The following is a 20,651-nucleotide window of genomic DNA, read 5'->3' as shown; positions in this document are numbered from 1 at the left end:
ATAAGAACACCGTGAATTCATTGTCCCAGGAAGGGGAAACTTTATTGACACATTCCTGGGGTCAGATACATCACATGATCACACTGACAGAACCACAGGCACATAGACACAGGCAACAGAGCATGCACAATGTCGGCACTAGTACAGTGTATATCCACCTTTCGCAGCAATGCAGGCTGCTATTCTCCCATGGAGACGATCGTAGAGATGCTGGATGTAGTCCTGTGGAACGGCTTGCCATGCCATTTCCACCTGGCGCCTCAGTTGGACCAGCGTTCGTGCTGGACGTGCAGACCGCGTGAGACGACGCTTCATCCAGTCCCAAACATGCTCAATGGGGGACAGATCCGGAGATCTTGCTTGCCAGGGTAGTTGACTTACACCTTCTAGAGCCCGTTGGGTGGCACGGGATACATGCGGACGTGCATTGTCCTGTTGGAACAGCAAGTTCCCTTGCCGGTCTAGGAATGGTAGAACGATGGGTTCGATGACGGTTTGGATGTACCGTGCACTATTCAGTGTCCCCTCGACGATCACCAGTGGTGTACGGCCAGTGTAGGAGATCGCTCCCCACACCATGATGCCGGGTGTTGGCCCTGTGTGCCTCGGTCGTATGCAGTCCTGATTGTGGTGCTCACCTGCACGGCGCCAAACACGCATACGACCATCATTGGCACCAAGGCAGAAGCGACTCTCATCGCTGAAGACGACACGTCTCCATTCGTCCCTCCATTCACGCCTGTCGCGACACCACTGGAGGCGGGCTGCACGATGTTGGGGCGTGAGCGGAAGACGGCCTAACGGTGTGCGGGACCGTAGCCCAGCTTCATGGAGACGGTTGCGAATGGTCCTCGCCGATACCCCAGGAGCAACAGTGTCCCTAATTTGCTGGGAAGTGGCGGTGCGGTCCCCTACGGCACTGCGTAGGATCCTACGGTCTTGGCGTGCATCCGTGCGTCGCTGCGGTCCGGTCCCAGGTCGACGGGCACGTGCACCTTCCGCCGACCACTGGCGACAACATCGATGTACTGTGGAGACCTCACGCCCCACGTGTTGAGCAATTCGGCGGTACGTCCACCCGGCCTCCCGCATGCCCACTATACGCCCTCGCTCAAAGTCCGTCAACTGCACATACGGTTCACGTCCACGCTGTCGCGGCATGCTACCAGTGTTAAAGACTGCGATGGAGCTCCGTATGCCACGGCAAACTGGCTGACACTGACGGCGGAGGTGCACAAATGCTGCGCAGCTAGCGCCATTCGACGGCCAACACCGCGGTTCCTGGTGTGTCCGCTGTGCCGTGCGTGTGATCATTGCTTGTACAGCCCTCTCGCAGTGTCCGGAGCAAGTATGGTGGGTCTGACACACCGGTGTCAATGTGTTCTTTTTTCCATTTCCAGGAGTGTACATGGACTGAAGTACGTGGTGCAGAAGAAAACACCTTCAGCTACATTGAGACGACGACGACGAATGGTCGACCTGCTAACACTTATCTGGGGGATGTTCCTAATTTCTGTGCTAGTCCTCAAAGGGTCTTCACCACTGAAGTGGAGTAAACTGTTGTCTTGAGCCTCAGTGGTAACCCGTGAAGGACGGTTGACGTGGCCTTCCCCCGCCATCTTCTTCACCCATAGATGTATCAAGGATTTTCTGTACCGTAGGGCGCGGGAAAGGGAGCTGGTAATGTATCAGTCTTCATAAAGTGCAAGAATGCGATTTTAATCAAATTCCTTGAGCTGTGATATTTCTCAGGCAACGACCTACTGACAAGGCAGAAGGAAACCAAGTGCGATAGAACGTGGAGATCAGTTCCTCCTACACAGAAGTCGAATTCATTGATTATTAAATGCTTTGAAAAAAGATATAATAAATTAATTCCTTGTAAGTATTGTTTAGAGTTTCGTGTAAGTATATATTGTCTCTAAACATCATACGGAGTAATAATAATGACACCGTTTTCAGAGATTAAACTAAAATATAGATTCTCGTTGTGATGCATGTCATTTAGTTCCGACTATCATATTTTAGTCAACTGTGTTATCTCACATATTAGACCACAAAAGTCCGTTACATCGCTTTATACACGTCGGAAGATAGTGGATTAGGTAGGTAAAGCGGTGAGTTTGTAATCTCTTGTTATCGGGCTAGTATTCTGCCGATTCTGCGAATTGTAATTCGTTGTAAACAAAGAATTGTTAGTTTAAGAGGACAACGTCAATTGTATCGTTTAAAGTACTCGTAGTGTTGTAAACATTTGTGTATATGGCTTCTAATGCTCATTCGAGAAGGCGAGTACAACGGTCTCACCTGGCTTCCCTATTATAAATGCACCTTTGTTTGAAGGTGAACTCAGTCTTTGGTTTAAAATTGGATTCAACTAATGATTTCCACAGCTACAGAACGCAATGTATGATACCTCTTAGACAGACTATAATGCAGTGCTATCAGATGAAAAGATCGACCAGGCCCAGACTGTGCAGACATTGTTTCTAAAGCTTTTCCTACCTGGACAATAAGCTTTACTTATTCGGTAAATTTGTGAATGTTGGTAGCTGAGATGGTTTAAGATTAAACTAAATTACTTCACCTGCGACTACATTAAAAGAAATCTTCTTAGCAACAGTAAGCAGCGGTTTGTGAAGCGATTGCTGGCCACATTTTGTCGCATTTCGCTGGTGAGAGGTGAAAAAGGTTACTGAGGGAAGGAGGAACGAATTGAAACGTCTCATGTTAGGAAGTTATGTGACTTTCATTTCAGTAGTTACAAAATCAAGTGAAACGAACAATCATGTTGGCAGTACGAGCACACTGTTGGTGGCAGTATGACGTTGCAGTATCTGGGGCCTGAAATGACGCAGAGCCAATTTATGTCAGGAATATACACAACTGAAGCCAGGGCACTATTAGATAATGCAATTCAATTGCATTGCCTACACACGAAATTACTCTGCGGTATAGTTACAGAGCCCAATAATTCAGCTGCGTATTTTCGTCTAAGAAAGAGCAGTGGTAAACAGTATTCGTTACATCAGTTTATAGAAACTGGTGACCCACAGAGTTAAAATTTCTTGTTAGCGACTAAGTGTAAGGCCTCTGAGTCAGATGTCAGTTTTGCAATGTTGAAGTATTTTCCTACATTGTTGAAGTGCATACTACAGTTAGAGTAATTCCAACAAAGTGTGAACCTGGACCACAAAAAATGAGTTTACTGCAACGAAAAACTGTTGATCTTCTGCAATATTTTCTTCCTTGTACTATTTTAAATAGGTGACGTCGGGCAAGACATCTAGAGAGAATGATCGAAACATTTATCAGAGGACATTAACATTCTCTGGCTTTGAAATTAGTATCTATCGCCAGTTTTACTGTTTTACAAGCTTCGTTGCTAAGTGCAAGTAAAAGGAGTAGTGCAACGCAATTTCTGTTATGAAGTAACATTTTCATCAGTTAATTTCGTTTTATTGTAATCTTGGAATAATTGGAGCTGTTCGATATTAAATAGAAAAGTATTCCCTAGACATGAAAGAGCTAAATAACTTCCTGTTACGGTTCACTTGCCACAGAATGCCGCAACCGTTTGTTACGAATTAAATATTTACCTAATTTTGGGAACTCATTCTAAAAATGACTAAGAGGCATTAAATACTCGCTTCAAGCACGCGTGTAGAAACAGCAGAGTGAGGAAGTTAATAGGGGTAATGGCAGGAATAATCGTAGTATTTGGTAACTTTACACTCTGTAATGGTATTTCTCAATCTAAAAAATTTCTTGAACTAGCGAGAATTTCAAAATGGCTTCGATTCGAAGCTATGATGGTTAAAAGCGTCTTTACATCCCGCTGACATGAGACTAGCATAATTTCCGTGTCAGAAGCCTGCTGATAATTAACCAGTTAATAGAGAAATGAATTTTTTACAGCGTCTGTAATTTGTACGCTAGAAGTATGATGTGTTACGACATAACGATGAACGCAGCAAATGTGGGCATCAGTAGTCTCGCGGACTGGTCCCAGTTTCTTAGTTGCGAGATACCTGTTCGATTACCACTTCCGTCATGTATTTTAAACAAACAAGAACAGATATCCTTCTCCTTTAGTAATGGCAGGTGAAGAACGTCAGGATGCACCCTAGGTCTTCGCTACCAACTGGTGCAGATCCCGTTTATGTTCGGCCATAGCAGACACGGAAATCCCTGCAAACAGAAACTCTGTCGGCATTCAGCTTCCTTACACTATAAACTTCATTTTATTTAATGAGTTAGTGGTCGCTTCAGGTCAAAGGGCTCTTATTTTATTTGAACCTGAGACGCTGGAAAATTTACTGCTGGGGCTGGAATTCAAATTCGGATCTCCTCTTTTGTGGTATCTTACCCAAACGGAATAATATAGTTCAATAAATTCGTTGTTTTCCCCAAGATTGCAAATTCTTCTAAGTCTCCACGAAAGGCACAAATGTGGGTTCGAATCATGGCCTGGCACAAAAATATTCAGGGTTTCATTTGAAGCCCAGCATATGAATTCTGAACCACTAGTGACAAATAATTTTCATTTTTAATGTCTCTTCATGTGTTGTCGACAGTAATGATAGGAGCGGTTATTTCTAGTGAAGCACTCACACATCTCACTACTGGTGAGAAAGCAGTTCGTGGACAGAAAACAAAGGCGATGGACGCCGGGTTCGTTTCCCGATCGGGCTAAAAAATTGTATCCACATTTCAGATTCAGATATCTCCTAGCTGATGAAAAAAATTCGATATCTAACATCTGATTTTACTCAATTTACTGTCTGATTACATGCTAGATTCGAGTCTCCGTCTCAAAACTTTACATCATGGAACTTCGTTTTAAACAGGTGCTAACTTTGTTATTTGAGATTATGTTAAACATTTTCCGTGGTTGGTTAACAGGGAGATAAGTCTTCACAGGATTCCAGACAGTAGACAAAATTATTTGAGTTTAGATTTGCTAACTGATACTGACGAAAACTTCGATATTTCACCACTCTTTATGCCTAGTCACCAGTGACGAGCGTTGCTGTGATCGAGTCTCGGTCAGGCACGAAAACTTTGCTTAGTTATAATGGCTATAGGTGCTTGATTTCAATCCAGATAGAGAACAAAAAAGTTAGTCGTGTCGTTTAAAGTTCAGACGCGTGGACAAATAATTGCTCAATCATGAGTACTAAGAAATTACAAGTGATACGATGTTAATTTTGAGGTTTTCATAGAGCGCTTGCCGCTGTTAATCGTGCTGCTTTTAACAGGTTAGTTCAACATCCACTTTTTTGACAAACAACTCGTATCAGAAACGACGTTTCACACGTGTGAAAAAACTCTTTAAAGAGCAAAAATACTCCGAATTGTCAGAGAACTTAGCGAATCCAGATACTGTCTCAAAATATCTTGTTCAAAAAGTATTTAATTTTGCCTAAAGATCGCTGGATTGATTTATGTGATGGAATTAGTTAACTCAAATTCTAGTTATTGTGGTAATGATCTTGAATGTCACTTCTGTAACAAAATTGAATTTACAAGCTTTACGGATTGTCTCGTCTCTAATGACACGTTTCCTCATATTTGCAACATCATGATTTTGATTTACATGTGGACTGATTACCTTAAAAAACAATGTTCTCTAGGGATCTCCTGTGGTATTCATATTGTATAGTCATACGACTGTACTGCAAAGATATCAGATGACCTGCAAGATAGCTACGTTATGTGGACTGGATGTAAATCAGATGAAACGCAATTCAGGTCGTTCGAATAATTTTCGTTTTATTCACGCAAATTTTGATGTTGAATTTCCGCGTGATCACTCTACAGAAGAACGGAGAAAACGAGAGTGGAAAAAGCATAAGCATCCTTTACTGCTTCGATTCACGTTCAAAATTCGTCGAATGGTTTTCAACGATCCCTACTGGTTCCAACCTGTACACGGGAGCAAAATTTGCGGTCTAACTGCACTCCAAAGGGGTGTGATCACGTTCAATGGGGATGCAGTCCCACAATGTCCTTAGAGAAGAGTCGAAACGTCCAAGGGTGTCAGCGCCGTCAAAGGATGTCAGATTCTTCCTGGTGCTCATCGCACTGCGAACTGCCGTTTTGGACTGTGAAAAGTCAGAGACCCAACGCCTCAGGAAAAGCGGTGTCTCATTGATACCCTTTATGCCAGACTTAGAGAAAGCTTTTGACAATGTTGACTGGAATACTCTCTTTCAAACTCTAAAGGTGGCAGTGCAAAAATACAGGGAGCGAATGGCTATTTACAATTTGTACAGAAACCAGATGGCAGTTATAAGAGTGGAGGGACATGAAAGGGAAGCAGTGGTTGGTAAGGGAGTAAGACAGGGTTGTAGCCTCTCCCCCGATGTTATACGATCTGTATATTGAGCAAGCAGTAAAGGTAACAAAAGAAAAATTCGGAGTAGGTATTAAAATCCATGGAGGAGAAATAAAAACTTTGAGGTTCGCCGATGACATTGTAATTCTGTCAGAGACAGCAAAGGACTTGGAAGAGCAGTTGAACGGAATGGACAGTGTCTTGAAAGGAGGATTAAGACGAACATCAACAAAAGCAAAACGAGGATAATGGAATGTAGTCGAATTAAGATGGGTGATGTTGAGGGAATTAGATTAGGAAATGAGACACTTAAAGTATTAAAGGAGTTTTGGTATTTGGGGAGCAAAATAACTGATGATGGTCGATGTAGAGAAGATATAAAATGTTACCTGGCAATGGCAAGGAAAGCGTTTGTGAAGAAGAGAAATTTGTTAACATCGAGTATAGATTTAAGTGTCAGGAAGTCGTTTCTAAAAGTATTTGTATGGAGTGTAGCCATGTATGGAAGTAAAACATGGACGATAAATAGTTTGCACAAGAAGAGAACAGAAGCTTTCGAAATGTGGTGCTACAGAAGAATGCTGAAGATTAGATGGGTAGATCACATAACTAATGAGGAAGTATTGAATAGAATTGGGGAGAAGAGAAGTTTGTGGCACAACTTGACAAGGAGAAGGGACCGGTTGGTAGGACATGTTCTGAGGCAACAAGGGATCACAAATTTAGCATTGGAGTGCAGCGTGCAGGGTAAAAATCGTAGAGGGACACCAAGAGATGAATACACTAAGCAGATTCAGAAGGATGTAGGATGCAGTAAGTACTGGGAGACGAAGAAGCTTGCACAGGATACGGTAGCATGGAGAGCTGCATCAAACCAGTCTCAGGACTGAAGACCACAGCAACAACAACATGCCACCCAAAGAAGCCTTTTCGTTTCGGTTCTTGGCCGCTGTGTGTCTGAAGTGCTTTCCTCGGCAGCCCATAATGAAAACCGCGTAATTTCAACGCTGGGCCTCACACTTTTAAACTCCATCGCATAGACATCAAAAGAATGGGTGAAATGTGGATAAGAGGGACTGTGACACGTCCACGATGGCGTTGGGCAGAATTGAGGTGACATAATTAACTCACATTACAGCTCACATGAACTTCCAAACTGTGGCCTTCCGCATGTGTCGATACCTCGCTGTTTGCAGCGCCGCCGCGCCCGACCGTGACCATTATGGAAGAAGGCTGCAGCCACTATTGAGCCAAATTTCAAACTAATGTGTTGCAATGGAAACAATTAAGGGATTTCGAAAACGTGATCCTTTAATTATGTTGCGCAATGTACTTTACGGTTACAGTTTCCCCAGTTAATCGTATTTAGTATGGATCTCACACACATGATCAACATTTTAGGGTGGTTCAGATGAATGAGATATTAGTTAATTTCTAAAAGTGTGATAATGTAAAACAATGTTCTGTTTCCTCTGTTTTAGACAACATCTGCATCTATGCTCTGCAAACCACTGTGAAGTGCATGGAAGAATGTATTTCACATTGCATAACAAATTAATGTTTCTTCCTTTTCCATTTGCATATGGAACGTGGGAAAAATGATAGCAAATGCCTGTGTGTACATTGTCCGCAGCTCGTGGTCGTGCGGTAGCGTTCTCGCTCCCCGCGCCCGGGTTCCCGGGTTCGATTCCCGGCGGTGTCAGGGATTTTCTCTGCCTCCTGATGACTGGATGTTGTGTGATGTCCTTAGGTTAATTAGGTTTAAGTAGTTCTAAGTTCTAGGGGACTGATGACCATAGATGTCAAGTCCCATAGTGCTCAGAGCCAGTTGAACCAGAGCCTGTGTGCAGAGGAGGGAGGAGGAGGGTATCCTATTTAATATTGGTTCTTGAAACTTTGTACACTACTGTCCATTAAAATTGCTACACCAAGAAGAAATGCAGATGATAAACGGGTATTCATTGGACAAATATATTATACTAGAACTGACATGTGACTACATGTTCATACAATTTGGGTGCATAGATCCTGAGAAATCAGTACCCAGAACAACCACCTCTGGCCGTAATAATGGCCTTGATACGCCTGGGCATTGAGTCAAACAGAGCTTGGATGGCGTGTACAGGTACAGCAGACCATGCAGCTTCAACACGATACCACAGTTCATCAAGAGTAGTGACTGGCGTATTGTCACGAGCCAGTTGCTGGGCCACCATTGACCAGACGTTTTCAATTGGTGAGTGATCCGGAAAATGTGCTGGCCAGGGCAGCAGTCGAACATTTTCTGTATCCAGAAAGGCCCGTACAGGACCTGTAACATGCTGTCGTGCATTATCCTGCTGAAAGGTAGGGTCTCGCACGGATCGAATGAGGGGTAGAGCCACGGGTCGTAACACATCTGAAATGTAACGTCCACTGTTCAAAGTGCCGTCAATGCGAACAAGAGGTGATCGAGACGTGTAACCAATGGCACCCTATACCATCACGCCGAGTGATACGCCAGTATGGCGATGACGAATACACGCTTCCAATGTGCGTTCACCGCGATGTCGCCAAACACGGAGGTGACCATCATGATGCTGTAAACAGAACCTGGATTCATCCGAAAAAACGTTTTGCCATTCGTGCACCCAGGTTCGTCGTTGATTGCACCATCGTAGGCGCTCCTGTCTGTGATGCAGCGTCAAGGGTAACCGCAGCCACGGTCTCCGCACTGATAGTCCATGCTGCTGAAAACGTCGTCGAACTGTTCGTGCAGATGGTTGTTGTCTTGTAAATATCCCCATCTGTTGGCTCAGGGTTCGAGGCGTAGCTGCACGATCCGTTACAGCCATGCGGATAAGATGCCTGTCTTCTCGACTGCTAGTGATACGAGGCCGTTGGGATCCAGCATGGCGTTCCGTATTACCCTCCTGAACCCACTGATTCCATAATCTGCTAACAGTCATTGGATCTCGACCAACGCGAGCAGCAATGTCGCGATACGATAAACCGCAAACGCGATAGGCTACAATCCGACCTTTATCAAAGTCGGAAACGTGATGGTACGCATTTCTCCTCCTTACACGGGGCATCACAACAACGTTTCACCAGGCAACGCCGGTCTACTGCTGTTTGTGTATGAGAAATCGGTTGGAAACTTTCCTCATGTCAGCACGTTGTAGGTGTCGCCACCGGCGCCAACCTTGTGTGAATGCTCTGAAAAGCTAATAATTTGCATATCACAGCATCTTCTTCCTGTCTGTTAAATTTCGCGTCTGTAGCACGTCGTCTTCGTGGTGTAGTAATTTTAATGGCCAGTAGTGTAATTATGCTTTCACAGGACAGTCAACGTCTATGATAAAGTACCTGCCAGTTAATTTTTTTAGGATCTCCATGACACACTCTCAGCAGTTAAACATACTCGTATCTGTGAACATTCGTGCTACACATCCTTGTATATGTTCAGTATCCCCTCTTAGTTCTATTTGGTATGGATCCCACACACATGATCAGCAGTTCTATGGTGTGTCAGACGAGTGATTTGAAAGCAATCTCCGTTGTGGAATGATTGCATTTTCTTTCTATTATACCAATTTACTAAAGTCTGCCATCAGTTTTACCTACAACTGAACCTTTGTGACTATTCTATTTCATATGCCTACTGATTGTTTCAGCAAGACATCCATTGTTTGAATGATTGGAACTGTAGACCATTGATATTCAATTACAGATTACTACTTTCTTTCGTTTTTTTAAGAGAACTGCTTTACATTCCTGAAATTTTAAAGTAACTTGGCAATCTTTGCACAACTATGAAATCTTCTCAAGATGTGACTGATAATTTTTACAAAAAAAAAATGGTTCAAATGGCTCTGAGCACTATGGGACTTACCTGCTGAGGTCATCAGTCCCCTAGAACTTAGAATTACTTAAACCTAACTAACCCAAGGACATCACACACATCCACGCCCGAGGCAGGATTCGAACCTGCGACCGCAGCGGTCTCGCGGTTCCAGACTGAAGCGCCTAGAACCGCTCGGCCACTCCGGCCGGCAAAATTTTTACGTATATTTTTAGACAATACTTCATTATAGGCAGTTGCATAATTTGCCAAATGGCTGAGGTTACTACTACACTTGTGTGCCACGTCGTTAATATACTACATGAACAGCAATGGTCCACCACACTTCCCTGGAGCATACCTGAAGTTACTGGTACATCTGTTGATAGATCTCCGTCTAAGATAACATATTGTTTTCTCTCTAGAAAAAGATACTCTGTACACCCACATATTTTGTATGATACCCCATAACATTGTACTTTCGTTAGCAAGTGTCGGTGTAGCGCGAATCAAGTGTTTTTCAGAAGTCAAGAAATGCTGTATACACTTGACTGTCTGGATCTACAGCTTTCACGATGTCATGTGAGAAAAGCGCAGGTTGGAGTTAGCATGACAAATATTTTCTGAGTCCATGCTAATTTGCATGGTCAAGGTCATCCTGTTCCAGATACCTTATTATGTTTCAGCTCAGAACATGTTCTAAGAGTCTATGGGTGGCAGTTCTGTGGATCACATCTACCACTCTTCTTGTAGACAGATGTGCCTTACGCTTCCTTCCAACTATCGGACAAAAATTTTTGTTGGAGTGATCTATAGAATGTTATTGTTAAAAGAGGGGCTAATTCAGCTACAAATCCTATACAGTATCTAATAGGTATTCCATTGGAAACTAGAGCTTTGTCCAGTTTTTGCAGTTTCAGCTGTTGGTTAGTGCTACTGACACTGACACCTATATCGCTCATATTTGGAATGGAGTTAGAATTCAACTGTGGCAGTGCTACTGTTTTTCTTTAATCTCAATTTCAGTTCTTGTGGCATACATAAGTGTTGGGACACCAACCTTTGTGCCACTACATATGACAATAATTCCTTTGGGCTCTGTGAGAGGTCTGCTATGACCCATAATAATAAGGTGTAGCAACTACAAAAAATTTATTAAAACTCATTCACATTGCCACAGGCGAACTCAAGTCGTGTCAGAGACAGAGCCTGGGGCCACTTCGATCTGGGGAATGGGCGGGCCTGCCCGCCGGCAACCCGCCGCTGCATTGGGATCGCTAAACGTCGCCTGGGCATGCAACCGCGGAGCTGACTGGACAGATGACAGCCACACTGAAGCGCCAAAGAAACTGGTATGGGAATGCGTATTCAAATACAGAGATATGTAACAAGCAGAATATGGCGCTGCGGTCGGCAACACCTACACTGTGTGATCAAAAGTATCCCGACACCTGGCTGCAAATAACTTACAAGTTCGTGGCGCCCTCCATCGATAATGCTGGAATTCAGTATGGTGTTGGCCCACCCTTAGCGTTGATGACGGCTTCCACTCTCGCAGGCATATGTTCAATCAGGTGCTGGAAGGTTTCTTCGGAATGGTACCCCATTCTTCACGGAGTGCTGCACTGAAAAGAGGTATCGATGTCGGTCCGTGAGGACGGGCACGAAGTCGGGGTTCCGAAACATCCCAAAGGTCTTTTATAGAATTCAGGTCAGGACTCTGTGCAGGCCCGTCTATTACTCCGCCACAGGCCGTGCATTATGAACAGGTGCTCTATCGTGTTGAAAGGTGCAATCGCCATCCCCGAATTGCACTTCTACAGTGGGAAGCAAGAAGCTGCTTAAAACATCAATGTATGCCTGTGCTGTGACAGTGCCACGCAAAACAACAAGGGGTGCGAGCCCCCTCCATGAAAAACACGACCACACCATAACACCACCGCCTTCGAATTTTACTGTTGGCACTACACACGCTGGCAGATGACGGTCACCGAGCATTCGCCGTACCCACACGCTGCCATCGGATCGCCACATTGTGTACCGTGATTCATCACTTCACACAACGTTTTTCAACAGTTCAGTTGTCCAATGTGTACTCTCCTTACACCAAACGAAGCGTCTTTTGGCACTTACCAGCGTGATGTGTGGCTCATGAGCAGCCGCTCGACCTTGAAATCCAAGTTTTATCACCTCCCGCCTAACTGTCATAGTACTAGCAGTGGATCCTCATGCAGTTTGGAATTCATGTGTGATGGTCTGGATACATTACGACCCTCTTCAACTGTCAACTGTCTCTCTGTCAATTAACAGACGTGGTCGGCCTGTACGCTTTTGTGCTGTACGTGTCCCTTCACGTTCCCACTTCACTATCACATCGGAAACGGTGGACCTATGGATGTTTAGGAGTGTGACAATGTCGCTTGCAGACGTATGACACAAGTGACACCCAATCACTTGACCACGTTCGATGTCCGTGACTTCCGCGGAGCGCCCCATTCTACTCTCTCACGGTGTCTAATGACTACTGAGGTCGCTGATATGGAGTATCTGGTAGTAGGTGGCAGCACAATGCACCTAATATCAAAAACGTATGTTTCTGGGCGTGTCCGGATGCTTTTGATCACATAGTGTATGTAAGACAACAGGTGTCTGGCGCAGTTGTTATATCGGTTACTGGTGCTACAATAGCAGGTTATCAATTTAAGTGAGTTTGAACGTGCTGTTATAGACAGCGCACGAGCGAAGGGACGCAGCATCTCCGAGGTAACGATGAAGTCGGAATTTTCCCGCACGACCATTTCACGAGTGTATCGTGAATATCAGGAATCCGGTACAACATCAAATCTCCGACATCGCTGCGGCCGGAAAAAGATCCCGCAAGAAAGGGACCAACGACGACTGAAGAGAGTCGTTCAACGTGACGGAAGTGCAACCCTTCCGCGAATTGCTGCAGAATTTAATGCTGGGCCATCAACAAGTGTCAGCGTGCGAACCATTCAACGAAACATCATCGATATGGGCTTTCGAAGCCGAAGGCCCACTCGTGAATCCTTGATGACTGCACGACACAAAGCTTTACGCCTCAACTGCGACCGTCAACACTGACATTGGACTGTTGATGACTGGAAACATGTTGCCTGGTCGGATGAGTCTCGTTTCAAATTATATCGAGCGGATGGATGTGTACGGGCATGGAGATAACCTCATGAATCCATGGACCCTGCATGTCAGCAGGCTCTTTAATGGTGTGGAGCGTGTGCAGTTGGAGTGATATGGGACCCGTGAAACGCCTAGATACGACACTGACGGGTGACACGTACGTAAGCATCCATTCACGTCCACTGTGCATTCCGTCGGACTTGGGCAATTCCAGCAGAACAATGCGACGCCCCACACATCCAGAATTGCTACAGAGTGGCTCTAGGAACACTCTTCTGTATTTAAACACTTTCGTTGGCAACCAACCGCCCCAGATATGAACATTATTGAGCCCATCTGGGATGTCTTGCAACGTGCTGTTCAGAAGAGATCTCCAACCTTTCGTACTCTTACAGCCCTCCAGGACTCATGATGTCAGTTCCCTCCAGCACTACTGTAGACAGTCAAGTCAATGCCACGTCGTGTTGCGGCACTTCTGCGTGCTCGCGCGGGCCCTACACGATATTAGGCAGGTGTACCAGTTTCTTTGGCTCTTCAGTGTGAAATCTAACACGCAGCTAATTGACCAACAGTCATGGCTGATGCGGAAGAACGGCGACTTGTAAACATTGAGAATAAATGATTGAAATTTAATGTTCTTTTACTAGCGTTGTTGGTACTTCACAGGTTCCCAACAGTTATCCTGACTTCACCCTGAGGTGTCTCCGCTCGGCCGTCTGTAAGTTGATATCAGAAGCATGTCTCCATCGCCGTCATCAGAGGATTTGGCATTCGAAGTGATCTACTTCGGTGCCTGGAATTTGGGGACAGTGGTCTGCATCTACGACGTTCATACATGGCAGTAGTAACCGCAATGTGATATGCGCAAAAGACATTTTCTCTTCCTCTTGTTCTGATATGGCAGTGTTTAGGCGTACTGATGGGCGTTTTTTGTCCAAAGTACCTTTCGTGAAACCTACGGAACCTGTAGATTTATCAGAATTCAGAGGAAATTGTAAAGAGGCATGTTTGGTACCAATGAGATTTACTGTTTGTAATTTAGCGGGTTATAGTGAGCAATGCAGTAAGTTTGTACCATATATTTTCCTACTTGTAGCCGGTACGGTCATGCAGAACATGAGTGTAGCGAGTGTCTCTGGGCGATGATCAGGCAAAAGACGTAGTTGGCTCTACTTCCGGACATTGTAAGTTGTATTCTTCTTATTTGATGTATGTTGCTCGGTTGAAAGCACGCAGTTTCAGTAAAGTATAATGGGGGCTGCGCAAGAACCACAGTCGTGTTCGAGTGAATTTAAGTCAACAGTAGCAATGCGCCACTTTTCAGTATACCCTTCAGCAGCTAACCTAATCTCCGGCAAAACAACAAAGGACATAACGGTATTCATTAATGGTGTATTGGCTGCAGCTGGAATGAGTAATTTATCAGATGAAACTACTCTGCGGATGACCAAATTACGCCTTAGGGGTGAAGTCAAGACACACGTGACGTATCATGAAACGCTGATCAAGGCAACCACATTTGTACAATTAGCGGAAGGATTGCGTCAGAGATACAGTAAGCAAAACAGTACTAGTTTTTTTAGAGAAAAGTTGATTGGGTTGAACACGCAACGCAAATGAGACTGCCGGACTGTTTCGGACAGAATCCATAAAGTAGCTGCACAAACACTGGGAATCCAGAAACGGATCGCGTCATACTCAGAAAGTCAGTAAACACAGCTGTAGTGTTTTTGCGGGCAATTCCAGCGGAGGTTTCGAGCAAACGACGAATGGAAAATCCCGAGAATTTGGCTAGAGCACAACGTGTTGCCATGCATTTGCAGAAAATAGATATTACTACACGACTATGCAATGACAAACAAATTTTTGCATCTGAAAGAATTGTTATCGTTGTGGGAAGAAAGGGCATTTGAAGGTGCAGTGAAATCAACCGCAGTGTTACAGACGTGGGCGTTTTGGCCATGAGGCAAACGAGTGAGAGAATAGAAAGCAGCCGGCCGTCGTGGCCGAGCGGTTCTAAACGCTTCAGTCTGGAACCGCGCGCCCACTACGGTCGCAGGTTCGAATCCTGTCTCGGGCATGGATGTGTGTGATGTCCTTATGTTGGTTAGGTTTACGTAGTTCTAATTCTAGGGGACTGATGACCTCAGATGTTGAGTCCCATAGTGCTCAGAGGCATTTGAACCATTTTGTAAATGGGAAATAATGTAAATTTTTAGTCGATACCGGTGTACATGTATCCGTGATTCGTCTATTCGTCAAGGGTTAGAGAAGACGGCGGACCCTATAACACTATCACAGCAGACGGGGGCATGAATGTTCGAAATAACGTCTGCCATATTTGTACACAGGGCCGCATAGTGATGATACGTATGATTTACTCATGGAGGTCCAGTGCATCTGCTCCCACTTCTCCAAACTGATTTGCAGCCAATTTGCTTACCTTTCGTCTTGTAGATGTTGCCCCAGTTGGTTTCATCTCCATCAGTCTCGAGTTCTAACACTTGTGCAATAAACACTGCATAATAATGTGGCAAGTAGGTAGTTTTAATGAGAATCTTAAAATGTTACGATGCCAACTAATTCTGTTTTATTTGTCCAATCGCGAAATTAGTAAAACGATTTCTAGAGCCAGTCTACCGTTAAGATTTATAACAAGATTCTTGATCAATAATAATTAGTTCCCGAGCACCGCAAAAGACACAAAATGCTTCACGCAATTTTAGAATCTGCAAATATGTTTTCCGAAGCAACTTTAACAATTAATTCCGCCTTTACACGCGGTTGTCCTTCACACACTAGTTCGCGTGTTGCCACCTCGAAAACCAATCGTAGACAGTCTTCGATTAACACAACATAACACAAGTACGTCATCCGAGGCAATATTGTAACAAACTGTACCGTCTGTACATAAGATCAGATTTCGTACACAGAGTCATGCATTACCTCCTTGGAAACCGATCGTAGACCAGTAGCGAGTTATCTTAGTAGTTTGGCGCCTGCCCTTTCAGGACGCGCTTGTGATAGGTCCATCCATTCCATGAATAAGCACAGACGGTAACTAAAATTCCTAATTAGCGTTTCCTAATGAATTGAGTGACTTTGAAATTATTTTTAACAAGTTTTCAGTGCAAGTATCGTTATCTGCACGGTTAGAGCTGTATATTAATATCCAAACAGTAGATATAAATAATAAAAGATTCGCTTCTTGGCTCCCAGCGTTGTAGGTGAATCCCCACTGGCGCTCTGTGTTCCAGTACAATACGGCTCTTGCTGTCCGCCCCCGTTAGCCGAGTGGATGCCGTGTTTCTTGACTTCCGCAAGGCATTCGATACAGTTCCCCACAGTCGTTTAATGAACAAAGTAAGAGCATATGCACTATCAGACCAATTGTATGATTGGATTGAAGAGTTCCTAGATAACAGAGGCATGTCATTCTCAATGGAGAGAAGTCTTCCGAAGTAAGAGTGATTTCAGGTGTGCCGCAGGGGAGTGTCGTAGAACCGTTGCTATTCACAATATACATAAATGACCTTGAGGATGACATCGGGAGTTCACTGAGGCTTTTTGTGGATGATGCTGTGGTATATCGAGAGGTTGTAACATTGGAAAATTGTACTGAAATGCAGGAGGAGCTGCAGCGAATTGACGCATGGTGTAGGGAATGGCAATTGAATCTCAATGTAGACAAGTGTAATGTGCTGCGAATACATAGAAAGAAAGATCCCTTATCATTTAGCTACAATATAGCAGGTCAGCAACTGGAAGGAGTTAATTCCATAAATTATCTGGGAGTACGCATTAGGAGTGATTTAAAATGGAATGATCATATAGAGTTGATCGTCGGTAAAGCAGATGCCAGACTGAGATTCAGTGCAAGAATCCTAAGGAAATGCAATCCGAAAACAAAGGAAGTAGGCTACAATACGGTTGTTCGCCCATTGCTTGAATACTGCTCAGCAGTGTGGGACCCGTACCAGATAGGGTTGATAGAAGAGATAGAGAAGATCCAACGGAGAGCAGCGCGCTTCGTTACAGGATCATTTAGTAATCGCGAAAGCGTTACGGAGATGATAGATAAACTCCAGTGGAAGACTCTGCAGGAGAGACGCTCAGTAGCTCGGTACTGGCTTTTGTTGAAGTTTCGAGAACGTACCTTCACCGAGGAGTCAAGCAGTATATCGCTCCCGCCTACGTATATGTCGCGAAGAGACCATGAGGATAAAATCAGAGAGATTAGAGCCCACACAGAGGCATACCGACAATCCTTCTTTCCACGAACAATACGAGACTGGAATAGAAGAGAGTACCGATAGAGGTACTCATGGTACCCTCCGCCAGACATCGTCAGGTGGCTTGCGGAGTATGGATGCAGATGTAGATGTAGATGTAGATGCCGGCACGGTAGTCAGCGTGGGCGGTCAGGGGGTTAGCTGCCCTCTGCAATAAAAAAACTGAGTTACTGGATCAACGATGAAACTGAACAAGCGTCATAGAGCGTCCGCCACGAACAAATACAACGACCCTTGGCGAACACGCCACGCCAAGGCGCCCGGGTTCGGTTCCCGGCTGGGGCAGGAGATTTTCTCCGCTCAGGGACTGGGTGTTGTCGTCATCATCATTTCATCTCCATCTCCGACGCGCAAGTCGCCCAATGTGGCGTCGAATGCAATAAAGTGCTTGCCCTCGGCGGCCGAATTTCGCCGAATTGGGGACTCCCGGCCCACAATATGTTGTTGACGAAGTGAATAGGCTCATTTCGTGACCTATGGTGCTTGACACTGCACTTTTTCAGTGTCAAGCTATCATAGGTCACGAAATCAGCCTATTCACTGCGCCAACGACATATCAGAAAGCACCACAATATCCAAACCATTTGAAGTTGTAGACTGTGTTGCAGAATAGCTACCAAAATAAAATGTCCAATAGCATCATGTAAGTTAGAAAATAATAAATAACCCACTGAAGATAGCACAAAAAGTGTTGAAACATGTTTGGGTGAAACGAAACAGAAAGAGAGGTGTCTTGCATAAGGCGGAATTCCTCGTTCCTGTTTTCGCAGCAATCATGGACACAACAAGAAGAACCGCAACACCACAAGATGATTAGTATTATCTTTGTCACAAGTCGATTTACTTATGTACTTCTTATCCATGTTTCCATTTCATCGTCATATTCTTGTATTTTATTTTCATCACAAAAAATATTTCCTAATGTTTCCTGCTGAATATTTAATTTGCCGCCGTCAGTACCCAAGTTCCTAGACATTAACGTAATTTTCCAGTACAGCAATTCAGGATTCAGTTCGGCCATTTCTGTTGTAACTTCCTTTCTTAATTCATCGCAAGATTGGTTAGCTCATCAATTCGCTCACTAATTTTATTTGATAAATCTTTCCTAGATTTGTCAATTTTGAAAGGTTTCAAGCCGTCTGGCTTGCCTCCTTCCATTTATACGCAAAATCCGTCTGCGCCTTGTCACGAATGGCGATAAGCAGGACACTTTCGTTTCAGCATGCTAAAAGCCCACATAACGTTGTTGATGCTAGGGAATGTATTTTATAAAACTGCAGTGGCTGTCGGTCGAGGATTGTAATTCTGTTCTAAGAAAGCGTGAGAATCACTCAGTTCGCACAGAACTTTGAAAGCAACACGGGAGACGACATGGCACTCAGAGGCTTTGTTCCAGCTTACGCATGTCAAGGAGCCAACTGAGAGGGCTCACCGAACTCCCCTATCAATCAAGCTAAGACAGGGTTCGCAGTATTTGGCACGGTTCGTGTCTGTAGAGAGCTGAGGGTGGTAGTCTCAAGTGCTGGCTGCAACCTAAGAATATATGGTGAGAAATCACAGGTCTTGGAAGTCTGGACCTACGCGATGGGAGAGGAAGCCTCGTGGAGTTCCCGTCGCGTTGGTTAGGCTTCTGGAAATTTAGGATTGTATAAACAATGCTCTAATTCGCCCATCGCCTATTGATATCAGACGGGAATTTCAATAGCAAACTGGTGAAGAAGATGTGCTCTGATTGGCTCGCATACGGAGACATTCTGTGGTGGGAATTTATTAAACTTGGCAATTTTGACGCTATTGGCGGAAACCACTAATATTTTTCCCGATTTGCGGTTGCGGCGAGAACGGCGCAAACAGCAGATTCGGGAGTAGGGACACTTGAATATAGACGCTCTTGATTTGGATATGGAAGGAGAAAGGTCGCTTGTTTTGGATGTTGACAATTCTGAGTTCAGACGTTGGATTGGGCATCACAGCATCCGAGACCTGACGAGGGAGATTCTTGTTCTTCACATGCGACTACGTACGTCCGACTTACCGTCACAGCAGGTTGGCGTGAATATGCCATCAGCACTGGCGATAGATGGTCGTTGACGTTTGCAAAGGGATGTACCGTTGCCACAGTACCGTCAATTGCTGTACCAATGATAGTATTGTTTTCATTTATTTTTCAGTCATACATTGGAGCAACTAAAACATTTGGTGGGTTGCATTTGTGTTAGTGATTGAATGTGCAGTCAGGATACAGTAGAGCTCTCTCAGTTGCTTCATACCTTTACAGTATTGGGGCACCCTATGGTCTGAGCCACTCTACATTGTTGCCACATGTATCCAAGATGGTGCCGATGACGCCATCCAAGACGGCGGCCGTGACATCATCCAAGATGGCTGACTTTGGTGGGAAGTTTGAATTTTGGTGGGAGGATAGGTCAGTTGGGTTACTTCCATTAACCTAACCCCCCTCCCCAAGAAAAATGGCTGGAAGTTCAAATTCCAACATGATAATGCATCGCATCATAGTTATCTCTACTACCCTAAGAAAATCGCAGGAAGATAGTTCATTTGGGCTACCTCCACTAATCCAAGTCACTGGACAACAACCTCCTCCTATGGATTAGCGGGAAGTTCAAAGTCTATCAGGACAATGCATCACTCCATGGTTACCTCTACTAACCTAAGAAAATGGCGGGAAGACAGGTCACTTGGACTACCTCCACTAACCTAAGTCTCCCGACTGCTACCTCCTCCTATGAACTGGTGCCAAGTTTGAACTTTGGCAATAAAGAATGGTCACTTGGGCTATCTCTACTAACCTAAGGAAATGGCGGGACAGAAATACCAGTTGGGCCCCCTCCACTAACCTAAGTTACCCGACCGCCACCCCTTCCTAGGGATAGGCGGGAAGAGGACTCGACTTGTGTTTGACATAAGTCTTTATTATTTTGCATGCACTATTTTATTTAAACAATTAGAGGCACTACCACCATCCAGTGTGGTCAAAGTGATCTAGTACTCAGTACCACCACCAGAAGGTGCTGTC

Source organism: Schistocerca piceifrons, chromosome X, assembly GCF_021461385.2.
Source record: "Schistocerca piceifrons isolate TAMUIC-IGC-003096 chromosome X, iqSchPice1.1, whole genome shotgun sequence".
Taxonomy (NCBI): Eukaryota; Metazoa; Arthropoda; class Insecta; order Orthoptera; family Acrididae; genus Schistocerca; species Schistocerca piceifrons.
This window is presented reverse-complemented; position numbering follows the sequence as displayed.